Raw genomic sequence first — 12,032 nt, 5'->3', positions numbered from 1 at the left:
GATGATGACCTTTCATTTAGTATCCATATAGCTACTAATGTCCTCAAAACATAAAGATTACTACCTAATATTGGTGAGGATGACAGCCATGACACAGAGGTAAATTTTTACCTTTATACTGCTCCTATCAGACCAGTTACAGGACACTATACCTTGTTCTCTAACATACTGACACATCATCTGGTATAACTGGAGAAGTTATAAAGATCCTTCACAAAGAGAATCCTCATAGCTTCAAGGCTTGTCTCTTTTCTGTATCTTATTACCTTAGACAACTGTGCCTCATATAGAGAGCAACCTTTACTAAATAGGACCTGCTAGTGACACTGTTCTGTCTCTCAGTTATGGAACAGAGTTCAGTTGGATGTAAGTCAGAGTAGCACATAACCTAGATGAACAGGTGGGTAGTTGTAAATACACCCCGGGCTTGGCCCCTCAACCCCTCAGTGAAAGGGCTAGAAACTAAGTATTCATGTTGATGGGTATTTTATAAATTGGGATGGTGTGGTTATGCTACAAATATTCCACTGGATCGATAGCCTAGTATTTACCTATGTACCTACAATCTAAAATATCCCCCTGGTGACCCAAACACAAGAGGACAAATTCTCAATAAAAAAAAAATAAAAATATAAACCATATGTGAAAATTTACAGCTTCTTATCTCAAATACTCCCATGCATGACTGTGGACTAACCCATGTCCATTTACACTCAGTCAGCACTTCAATTCATAGCATCACAAAAGAGACTGAATGACTATTTGGGATACTATATGTTCCAAGAATGGAATCCCGGGCACCAAGCTCTTGATCACAACAGTCCTTGAGCTTGTTTTGACAAAACCTTTGAACATATAGCTTTTAATTAACCAGCACTGGCATACCTCTCAACTATCCAGATTTTTGCCTCATACGTTTGTTCTTTTTCTTATAAAATTTGTGGTTTTCTGGCAAATCCTTGAGTGTTGAATCGGATGACTAATGACAGACGTTTGAGTTTCAGACTTCATATCATTCAGAATATGTACAGTAACATAAAACCTTTTATTATATCAACTCTTTAAATAAAAAAGGCAATATTTAAAATGTTTCCTTATTTTAGGCCTTTATCTCCACCATTATGTTTGGCTTTGTCCAGATTTCTTGCGCTGAGAGGTTGAGTGGTAAGACCAGCAGTGTGCCTGTCATTGCTGCCCAGAACATTATACCATTAAGTAAGTTAATGTATTTTTGAGAGGAAATTAATGTATACATAATTAAGGTGATTGTATGTTTTCAGACAAAACCCAGAGGAACTATACTTGGGAATGATCTTATGCTTCAACAGAAAACCTGGATAAGCTGTGCTTTTATCTCTCTACAGCAGCCCGATTATAGTACCTTAGACGGTAATTGCAATCCTTAAATGAAAATGCGAATATGGAGACAAACATGCTAAAACTCCGAGGTTGCGATAAGTCATAGCATCCTCCTACATTCGAGGTGCAGGGATCTCAAAGTTAGTGCATGTAAATAGTAGGAGTCACACCTTCCCAGGTCGACGGTGGGTGTTACAGGGTTGGCAGAGCTCGCCTACACATACCTCATAATTGTTCAGATTTTTGCCTCGTATTTTTGGTCTGTTCCTGATAAACTGTGGTTTTCTGGATTTTTTGTTGCAGATCAGTAAGAATTGGATTCGCTAAACGACAGGCATTTGCATTTCAGACTTCATATTCTTCAGAAAATGCATGTTAACACAATAACTTTTATTCTAGCAACTTTCTAAATTTATAAGAGCAATAGTTAAAATTTGTCCCTATTTGGGGGTCTATGACCCCCCCCCCCATTATTTTTGTCCAGATTTTTTTGGCGTAAGAGATTGAGAGCTATACTCCTATAATAAAGATCCTTAAATGCAAAGCATCAAGTTTTTAACCGTTAGGGAAAGAAATGAAGCCACTAACAAGATTGTATCTCTATTCATTTCTCTTGGTGGGAAGAGTCCTGCAGACAAGTGGTGAATTTCTGGACGAGGCTGTCATTTACAATAATCCGTACGGGACGTAGTATACATTTTCGCAATACATTATATGTCTGTGCAAGTAAATAACAAGAACAAAGTGTTAGGGTTAAAACAGGCGTTTGTGAATACTAAGCTTCATCAAACAGGGAAGGAGATGGGAAGAGAAGTTGAGCTGTGATTTCCAGTCACCCTAAAATAGCCGTTTTCTTGAAACGAGCTGCATCATAAAGTGTTAGCGTAATTCTGCTATACAAATCCAAACGTGACTGCAGGTGTGGATCATTTCGATGTCGCCACCTACTCAGGAGGAGCCCTGTTTAATTCTGTTATTCACAAGTAATTACTAGAGCAGAGAGAAGTGATAATACAGTTAGGCGATTGCATGTCTATTTACTATGTAGTAACCGTCTGTTTTCCCCAAAATTTCATTGGCACAAGGGCAAGTAAAATCGCGGCCGGTGAATACTCCCAAGCTACGGCGACAAAGATGCAAACCTGATAGTTACATCTTATGTGTAGAAGTAGCCCAGCGCAATCCGCCCGTGGCCACACTACCAATGAATTAACACTAAGATGAAATTCCTACAGCAAATAACAATCCAATAACCTATCGTTACTCCCTCCCGATACTACATGAATCATTAAGCAATCCCACGCGTTACCAGCATACGGTATTTACGTCAGATGCCCATAAGGAATTACGCAAGCGCAGAATTTTACGTTTAAGCTATCTTTGGTGACTTTAGCACACGCAGGCGCAAGGAATTCGAGGCGGCAGCCGAAGCTTTCGTGTTAGTGTATTTATCTGCTGTGGCTGATGCTAAGTTCATCTACTCGGTGTGTCTGATGTTCCGGTGAAGGCAGATAAGGTATGTGAGACTGTCTGAAGATTGATATAATGTCAGCTGCACATTTAGTGATGTCAGGTAGGGATGCCAAGATTAGCAATCTATGTGGGTGAGGGATTTCTGCATACCCCTTACTCTTCTGCCCTTGTGCCCTGCAGAAGGTTAAGTGGTCCTTAAAGGTTCTTGACATCGAGAATGAGAGAGATGTTATCTAGGCGTCAGGAATTGGAGGTTTATTTCCAGTTATTTTGCCGTGTGATATACACAAGAAGCGGACTTCAGTTCTGCAGTAGGTTCTCGCAGCATGGAGATGATGGAGTCAAGGGAGTGTGTTTTACTGTTGACATTTGCTATGTCTTTCTCAACATGGGGTGGATATCACTAACTGGTATACTGTACCTGTAAAGCAAGCGTTTGGACACTTGGTAGTTACAGATGTCCTGCGTGCAGAAGGTGAAGAGGGGGACTGGAGGGCAGCCATTTAGAGTATGAGCTAATGATTGGGGCCCGACTGTGGAAGTCTACCGTCCGTGAAATGCTAGGGACAGAGCTTTGATGAAGTCCTGCAAGTACAGGGTTCAGCTTCTGCTTTGTATGGAAATAATATGGGCACAGCTAGGTTTTTACAGTTGCATTGCTTTTCATGGTACTGCGGACCGGACAAGGTGATACTGATGGCTATTCTGCCATTAAAACAATGTAGAGGAGGGGAGCTGGACTGAGACATTAGTTTTGCAGTATGTATTTGGCCTTATGAGGAGACCTTACCAGCGAACACTTGCATCTTTTACATGAAGTAAAATATCAGTGGCCTGATCTCTGCTTGAAGTGTGTGTGTGTGTGTGTGTGTGTGTGTGCTGTAGTGGTTTGGAAGACATGGACAGATGGCTGTTTGGCTCTGTAGTGGATAGTGAGGAGCAGTCCAGACTATGCATAGGTAGTAGTCTTACACCATCTGGGATCTTGAAAGTGCCACAGTTTTCTTTAGTTTGTGAGGAGCAATCCACACATAAGCAGGTGTCTGAAAGGTTTCCCGCTTTATAGATTCTGTGTGGCTGTAGAGCTTAAATTGATGTAAAATTAATTGGTATTTTCTTCTGCTGATTTGAACTGTTTTGTGTAGTAACAAGTTTGGAAAATCCCCGCTTGCACATAGAAACTGAGAAAATGATGGCATGGAAGGACTTCTTAAGTCCTTCTGTCCTTTTTTTTTTTTTTTTTTTTTTTTTTTTTTTTTTTTTTTTTTACTTGTGTGTTGTCCTTTACCTAGCCAACAAAAAAGGTATGTTCTAATACATTTTGTTTTCTGTTTACTATTTGTGTTTTCCACTGCAACTTTCTTTCCTATGTCATCCTGAATTCTACTAGTACTGTTGAGTCTTAACACCTTCTTGGGAAGCTGTTACGTTTATCCACCGCTTTCTCAATGTAAAATATGCATGCATACCTTCCAGTATGATAAAATACCCAGTTACCCTTTTCAAATTTGTTTTTAGAATATTTTATTCCTGTATATATTGTTTCAATGGGTTTCTTTTTCCAAGTTGCAATACCTCATTTTAAATACAAGTTGTCTTATTTTAGATAATTCCTGCAGTTTTAGTAAGTCCAATTATATTCTTTCTATATCGCCCTGTAGTCTTCATTATAGGTTTTAGTAAAATCTACAGAGAGGTCTAGGTTTCTTTTAATTTTTTCTATGTCTCTTATCTAGTCGTCAAAGAAGTTCACTTCTAGTATTAAACTTTGCAAGTCCCCAACAGAAATTTCCCTTTCCCATTGTAGACATAATTTACTATCACACACTGTTCATCTGTTAGGCATCCAGTTTATTACCCAAGCTGCCAGTTTAACTTAAATTTTGTCAAAGTATTAGTTTTTACCCAAGCTGCCAGTTTAACTTAAATTTTGTCAAAGTATTAGTTTTTGTGGACATCTGACATATGTTATGTTTTATTTATTTTTGTTAAATACTAGAAAAGCCACATTCTAGGCACACTCTTGTTTACTGTTTTAATCACCCTGTCAAAGAATTGTATTTGATTTGTTGTATGTTGTATGTGATCTATGTACTGAGACTCGTGCTGCTTAAGGTTCTATGGTCTGGCTGCCAAATATTAAATGAGAGTTTTTTTTTTGTTTCCTTTCTCTCGGAAAGGATTCCATTCTCTTCCTTACTGCAGAGAGCAGGATAACTTGTCTGTGGTTTTCCATCTTTGTCATACTGTTACTTTTGTGAAGTGGAATCCTTCCTGTCTTCCAGCAGACTGGTGGGTGGTGTATTTGTCAGTCTTGTAAGTGGTTCATCATCAATTATCTTCAGTACCCTCTGAGAGCAAGGTGAAATTAATCAGGCCAATTACCTTATCCTGTTTCTCTCTCCCCCCCCCCCCCAAGTTATTCTGTCACCCTTTCTTTTCTGAAGAAGGATTTGGCTCAGTTCTGCAAACTAGAGCATTCCCACTATTACTACTGCTGTATTTTGAGAAATAGAGCATAAATATCTATTCAGTATTTGATTTGTCCACTGCTCAGTCTTCTGCTTGCTTCATTGTTTAACTTCCGTATTCCTCTTATGTTTCATGTGGTTCTCAATATGTCTGTCAAATGTGTTGTGCTTCTATGTCATTGTTGCAGTATTGTGCTTCTGTATCATTGTTGCAGTATTCTTCACCATAGGGATCTCCTGCCAAGGATGGCCTAATGATCGTCCAGTATACCAAAGCCTTTAGGTCTTGTATGCACTGTAGGTTCCAAGTATGCTCCCCCTACAGGAGGTAGGGCATGAAGGTGATTTATAGATAGTTACCCAGAATTCTTTGCCTTCCCTCTGAATGCCATCATCACTCGGCGGTCTGAATGCCCTTTGTTGTGCTGAATACCTAGCTGTCGGGTAGGTGCCCAATTGGGTTTTTTTTTTTCTTTTGTTTTCCTTTGGGTAACTGGAGTCCCTGTCATCCAAGTAGGGAACATGTCAGTGTGTGGGAGGCAAATTTCCCATAAGGATCATCGCAAACATTGTCTATTTTTTTTTTTGTTTCGAGTGCTTCCCACAAACATACCCTTGAAGTATTTGTAAGTTGTTTGTGCCTAAGACTCTTAAAAGCTGATTGTCTTCTCTGGCCATCTGTCTCAAGAGCCAGAGGCTGAAACGGGCCAGGTTACATGGTGGAGTCAATTAACCACGAGGTACTTCTGTTAAGTAAGAAGACCAAGACATATTGGCTAGATTCTTTGGCTGTCCCTCTTGCACTGGACGTTCCTCTAGAAGCAGGTGATAGCTGTAGGCGGCTGTCTGATGTTGACTTTGGATTCCTCTGCTGCAACACCATCAGGGCCCAGCATGGATCCATCCTTTCACATGTCCTCTGAGGCTTTGCAGGCTTCTGTTCTGGATGTTAAGGGGGACTCACGGTTGATTATCTCTGAGGGCCCCAGAGGGATTCTGCAGATTCTGGTCAGGGAAGAAGTTCTGGGGACTCTTATTGAATCCTGCCTGGGTTCTGAACCTCCAGTGTTTATTAATGTTGACATTCCTACCAAGAAAAATGAGGAGATTAAACATTCTTCTGTATATCCTAAGAACCTTCAAAGCAAATGGCAGGAGTTTACTCTGGGCCTGTTTAATGCTTTAATGACCTTGAAACCTCCCCAGAGGGTTTTTATACCTAATACCCCCTTGGACTTCAACTCTTTCCAAAAGGCCTAGGGAACCCGATTCCTCAAATGGGGATTCGAAGTCTGATGAAGGGCCCTTGTCTTTTTTCCTTTGGCTTATGGCTTTGATGAAGAGGAGTCCATTAGCCTTGAGTCTCCTTTGGAGGAGTTGTCTGTTGGGGACACTGTAGCCAGAATGCTGGAATATTTTAAGTGGGACTTTTCTCCGGTGTTATATATCCAGAAAAGTTGTTAAATTGTTTCTGGTGGACACTCCTAAACATTCTACAGTACCTCTTCTGTTGGCTGCTTTGTTAGACACCTTTATAGCTGCCTCAAAGACTCTGAATTCCCAGCCCTCTGAATTCCCAGCCCTCAGCTCCAAAGAAACCTGACAGGTTTCTATAAGGTTCCTTAGAATTGTCAGTTCCTATAAGTGTCCTTCGACTGACCCAGCTGTGGTGTCTTGTCTCCTGTGACAAGCCTTCTAAGCTTTTGTCATCGTCCGAGCTTCTGCCTTTGGGTAAATATAGTATGGCAGTAGTGAAGATAGGAAAGAAGGTTTATACTGCTTCCAGTTTGGCTTTTAGGGCCATCAATTATCAGACACAGATGACCAGATTCTCTGGCCTTGATTGCCCAGGGTTTGTCAAGTTATTTCTGATCTCTTTGATTCTGAAGGAAAGTCTTCTACATTTATGTATGTTGGGTTCTACCTCTTAAGTGACTTGCCACTCTATCAAGTGCAACTATGATTCTACTGATGCCTCTTCCAGAGCTGTTGCCTGTATGTGTCTGTCATGAGGCATTACTCTTGGCTTCCTCTGCAGTCATTATCTGAAGACATTAAGACCAAGTTGCTGGATGCTCCTTTGGTAATAAGAATCTCTTTGGGAAATAAAGCAGGACCTTAAACATATTTTTGTGTCCCCTATCACTAAGATCTAGAGTAACTATCCTACTATTTATTTATTTGACATTTGTTAACCAGGTTGGTCCTACTGAGCCGAGGCCCATTTCAGTGGAGACCCGCTGAGAAAATCTCCAAAGAACAAAAGACAAATACCTAGAAGTTTAACAATACAGGCACATAACATAGAGGATGAGATGTAGGTCACTACACAAATCCTCAATAAAAAGGTCTGCCTTTGTTCACAGGCAGCCTCATCAGGCCACCAAAGGCAGGATGGGTTGTAGGTGAGCTCCTGTTGCAGAGCCTTCTCAGGATTCTGTGGCTGAGAAGCCTTCTTTTCCTGACAAGCCTGCGTCTGTTTGATATTCTGCATCCCACCCCTCAGCCAGCTTCCCTTGTCCCTTCGACTCTCCCTCTATCTTCCAAACTGGCACCTCATCTGATTCTTGGGTTCTGTCCATCTGTCAGAGTTACTTCATGGTGTGGAAGTCTTTCCCTCCCTTTTCAGGAATTCCTCAACCTCCTGTAGAGCAGCTTCCTTGTTTCTTACAGGTTCTTGGGTCCCTGGTGGACCAGGGTACTATTTAGCCTGTTCCTTCTTCCCACGAGGGAAAGATATTTTGCTGACGAATGTTTTTGGTTCCTTGAAAGGAGGGCACTTAGAGACCTGTTCTGGATCTCTCCTTGCTCAACACCTTTCTCAAGGTTCCTTCTTTTTGGATTCTTTCTCTCAAACCCTGTTTCCTTTTCTGGTGCCCTCTGATCTGAAGGATGTTTACCTTCATATTCTTATTCACCCTCTTTTTAGAATGTTTTTATGTTTCTCTGTCTCTTTCTCTCATTTTCAGTTCTCTGCTTTGCCCTTTAGCCTCTCTTGCTGCCCCAGGGGTATTCACAAAATGCCTTGCTCCTGTGATTTCCTTTTGCAGGCTCCAAGGCATTCATATTTTGCCTTTAGATGCTGTTGATGTAGGCATCTTCTTCCAGTTGCCTGTTACTGTCTATGGAGTTCACCATATCTGTCTTTCAAAGTCTGGGGTTCACTTTCAACTTCCAAAGTCTGCCCTGACTTGTTCAAAGGCTTACATGTGTCTGGGTTGCAGGATACAGACTGTCAATGTTGGTCTGTCATCCACCTTCAAAGGCCTTCTCCTTGACAGCTTTCTTTCAGTCTCTTCTTCCTGTGCCTGCCATTCCATTCAGAGAATTTCTTTGGGCGCTAGGATTCCTGGCCTCTTCTATTCCAGCGCTCCCTCTTGCCAGACTGCATAAGCGGAAGCTTCAGTGGTACCTCAAGTCAGTATGGCTTCAGCATTGCCACCCTCTGGATTTCAGGGTGCCTGTTCGTCCTTGTCTCGAGCAGGAATTTGAGTGGTGGATTCAGCAACTTGCCCTCAGCTCAGGCCTACCTTTTCAGCCTCAGGCTCTTTCTCAAGAACTGTTCACCAACACCTCAGACATGGGGTGGGTGGTTTGCTTTGGTCACCTGAAAATTCAAAGTCTGTGGCCTCCATCATAAGTCAGACCATATCAACATTGGGGATATGAGCTCTGATGTTGGCCCTACAGGTTTTTCATCCCATGTTTTATGCAGGCCGCCTGAAAGTTTACATAGACAACACCACAGTAATGTATGGCAGTAAGCAGGGGGTCACAAAGTCTTCCCTTTGCAGACTGGCTCTTCACGCCTGGGATCGGGCTATCTGTTACCAGCTAACTCTTCAGGCAGTGTATATTCCTTCAGAGTACAATCTAGTGGCAGACTCTCTGGGCAGGTCCAAAACTTAGGTTCATGAATGGATGCTTCACAGAGACCTGTTTGACATAGTACATCGCTGGGGTATTCCTCAGTTAGATCTTTTTGCCTCCCCTATGAACAGGCAGCTCCCTCTCTTCTGTTCACAGTGGTGTACCATCTGGCATGGAAAATGGACGCCCTGTTTTTTTTCCCTTGGAGGGAGTTGGTATGTTTCTTTATGCCTTCCTTCCTTTTCCTCTATTTTCAAGAGTCCTGCAGAACATTCAGCTGGACTCCATGAAAATCTTGCTAGTGACTCCTTTTGACAAAGGCAGCACTGGTTTCCCCTATTAATGCATTTGGCCAGGGACAGTCATGACAAGCTACCTCACCTGTTGGATCTCCTCACACGGAACTAGGGTCATATGTACATCTCTCATCCATCCATCCTTAATCCCTTTTCCCATTTTGCACATTATCTCAGGGTGTCACTTCAGCAGTGACAATCATCTTGAGCCAGGGTTTATAGCACCAGGTGTCTAGCCCTGCCGCGGTGGTTCATTTGTACTACTCACATACGTACTCATCTGCAGCCAATTTAGAGTGCCCAGTCCACCTACTGCATGTCTTTGGAATGTGGGAGGAAACTGGAGCATCTGGAATTTGTACATCTCCCGTGTCCGCTCTTTAACTGACAATGTGGGTGATAGGATTTTGATCCCTTTTAGGCACCTCTTTTCTAAGGACATGCTCAATATTTGAGGAGACAAGAAAATCCACGACATGCTCGATATTTGAGGAGGCAAGAAAATCCACAACCAGAAAGTCTTGTATGTCCAAATGGAAAAGATTTTCTGTTTGTTATGCTAATAGCCAGGACCCTTTTTCAGTGTGGGTCTCACTGGTTCTTTCCTATTTGTGAGTTGCTCCGGTCTGGCTTGGCCTATTCTTTTGTAAAGTTCCATTTGTCAGCTGTTTCTGCCTATCTGCCCTTGAATCCTCCTTTGGCCTCTTATTTTGAAGTCAAAACAGTTTCTTAAAGGTGTCCTGCATCTTAGGCCTCCTCCTTGGGACTTAATTTTGTTTTGGAAAAATTGACCCATGCTCTTTGAGCCTGCAGGTTCAGCTTCTCTGCAACACTGTACGTGGAAGACTGTCTTATTGCTTGTTCTTGCTTCTGCTTGCAAGGTTTCTGAGCCTCCGGCTCTTATGACCATTCCTCCTTTTTTAGGTTTTCACAGGGACAGGGTGTCCCTCTGTACTAATCCTTCTTTTATGCCCAAGGTTGTTAATGAGTTGTCCTTTAAACAGGCAGTGCAGCTTCCTTCTTTTTTCATTCTCCTTAGTCTGCTAGTGAGGGGGTCCTGCATACTTTGGATTTGCACAGACAGCTCTGGTATTATTCGGGTAAAAGAAAGGCCATTTCTTTTTGTTCTTTTCATGGCTTATGCTCGTGTACTTCTGTTGGGGCTCATTCCACTAGGGCTGTTATCTGGTGCCTTCTTCGAGGTTCGACACCAATTCCATTCTTGAAGCTGCTACTTGGCCTCGATGAATATCTTTTACTAATCATTATAAATTGGATATTGTTTCTAGAGCCAGAGCAGGTTTTGCTAGGACCATCCTGCATGGGTTTGTTGAGGGCTCTTCCCAGCCTTGCACCTCCCAATCCTTCTCTTGCACTCTGTACTCTCCCTAAGGTGAAGAATACTACAGCAGTGATATTGAAGGACAAAGTACAGTTTTGTAAACTTGTCACAATAGTAGATGTCTTTCTCTTCACCTGCCTCCTTTCATCCTTCTGTTTTTCTCTTGGGCTTTGATTTGGTTACCCTCCTGGCTGAGGGTCCCCCTTTTCCACCTGCATTTTCTCCCCTTGGATGCATATAGCCTCCTTTGGTCCTATGGAGAATGTTCTCTACTGGGGCAATTCAGTTCTGGGTAACTGTTTCTGTATGTCACCTTTATACCCTATGTCCTGTATGGGGATCATACATGTGAAGTACAGCACATACAAGATCTAAAGGCTTTGGTATACTGGCTGGTCGTTGGCCTGTCCTTGGCAGGCGATCCCTATTGTAAAGAATACTGCAACAGTGACGAGAAGGACATCTACTGTTGTGGTAAGATTTTACACACCTGTACTTTTGTTTACTATCATTGCTTTATCTAAGCCTTTGCTGTTCTCCTTCTTGCTGCTGATAGTTTCCATATGATTTTTGAATGCTCTTTTTTGTGACCTTCTCAGTCATCACCCTTAGCAACCATAATATTTCCTGTCTGTTTTCATAAACCTCATGGAGTGTTGAGGTGCTGTTATGGTAGTTCCCGTGATTCACTATATTGTACTAATTTAAGTATACACTTGTTTTCTACATTTGGCACAAAGTTTGCCTTATTTTTAGCTTCTGGTATTTCCTGACCTTGACTGTGTCCAAGCCGCAAAATCCTTTACTAATGCATTCTACGGGCACCAACAAGAATGCATGGATCGTGCTATCCCAAGCAAAACCAAGACTCACTCCTCCAAGAAAAGGAAACTTGTCTGGTGGACCCCTGCCATAAACAAGCTATACAATAGAAAGAGGAAACTAGTACAGAAAAGAGTAAAATCCCAAGAAGGGAAGACATCCCTGATCAGTATCAGCAAGAAACTACAATCCCTCCTAAAATCATCCAAGGTGAGCTTCAAAAGAAAAATTGCCAAGGACTCCAAAGATAACCACAAGGCATTCTTTAGCTATGTCAGGAATCTCCGTGGCAATGCTCAGATCTGCTCGGAGTTGATGCAGAATGGCACAAAATACACTGAACCGACCGATATCGCCAACATCCTGGTAGACGGGTTCAGTGCAAACTTCACCCCCCCC

The 12,032-nt window shown here is 42.1% G+C and overlaps 1 protein-coding gene across 1 annotated transcript in view; it reads left to right on the top strand.

Annotated features, from left to right (window-relative positions):
- The first annotated feature begins 2,693 nt into the window (after positions 1-2,693).
- SCAMP5 (secretory carrier membrane protein 5) overlaps positions 2,694-12,032 on the top strand; it is a 565,341-nt gene continuing 556,002 nt past the window's right edge. Inside the window, exon 1 of the mRNA XM_044077806.1 lies at positions 2,694-2,875. The gene's annotated coding sequence lies outside the window, so the exon portion shown is untranslated. The remainder of the gene's footprint in view (positions 2,876-12,032) is intronic.

The sequence above is a fragment of the Protopterus annectens genome, chromosome 7.part0 (genome assembly GCF_019279795.1).
Source record: "Protopterus annectens isolate FY-2018-M chromosome 7.part0, PAN1.0, whole genome shotgun sequence".
Lineage (NCBI taxonomy): Eukaryota > Metazoa > Chordata > Ceratodontiformes > Protopteridae > Protopterus > Protopterus annectens.
The sequence above is the reverse complement of the archived record's forward strand: the minus strand, read 5'-3'. Positions and strand labels throughout refer to the sequence as shown.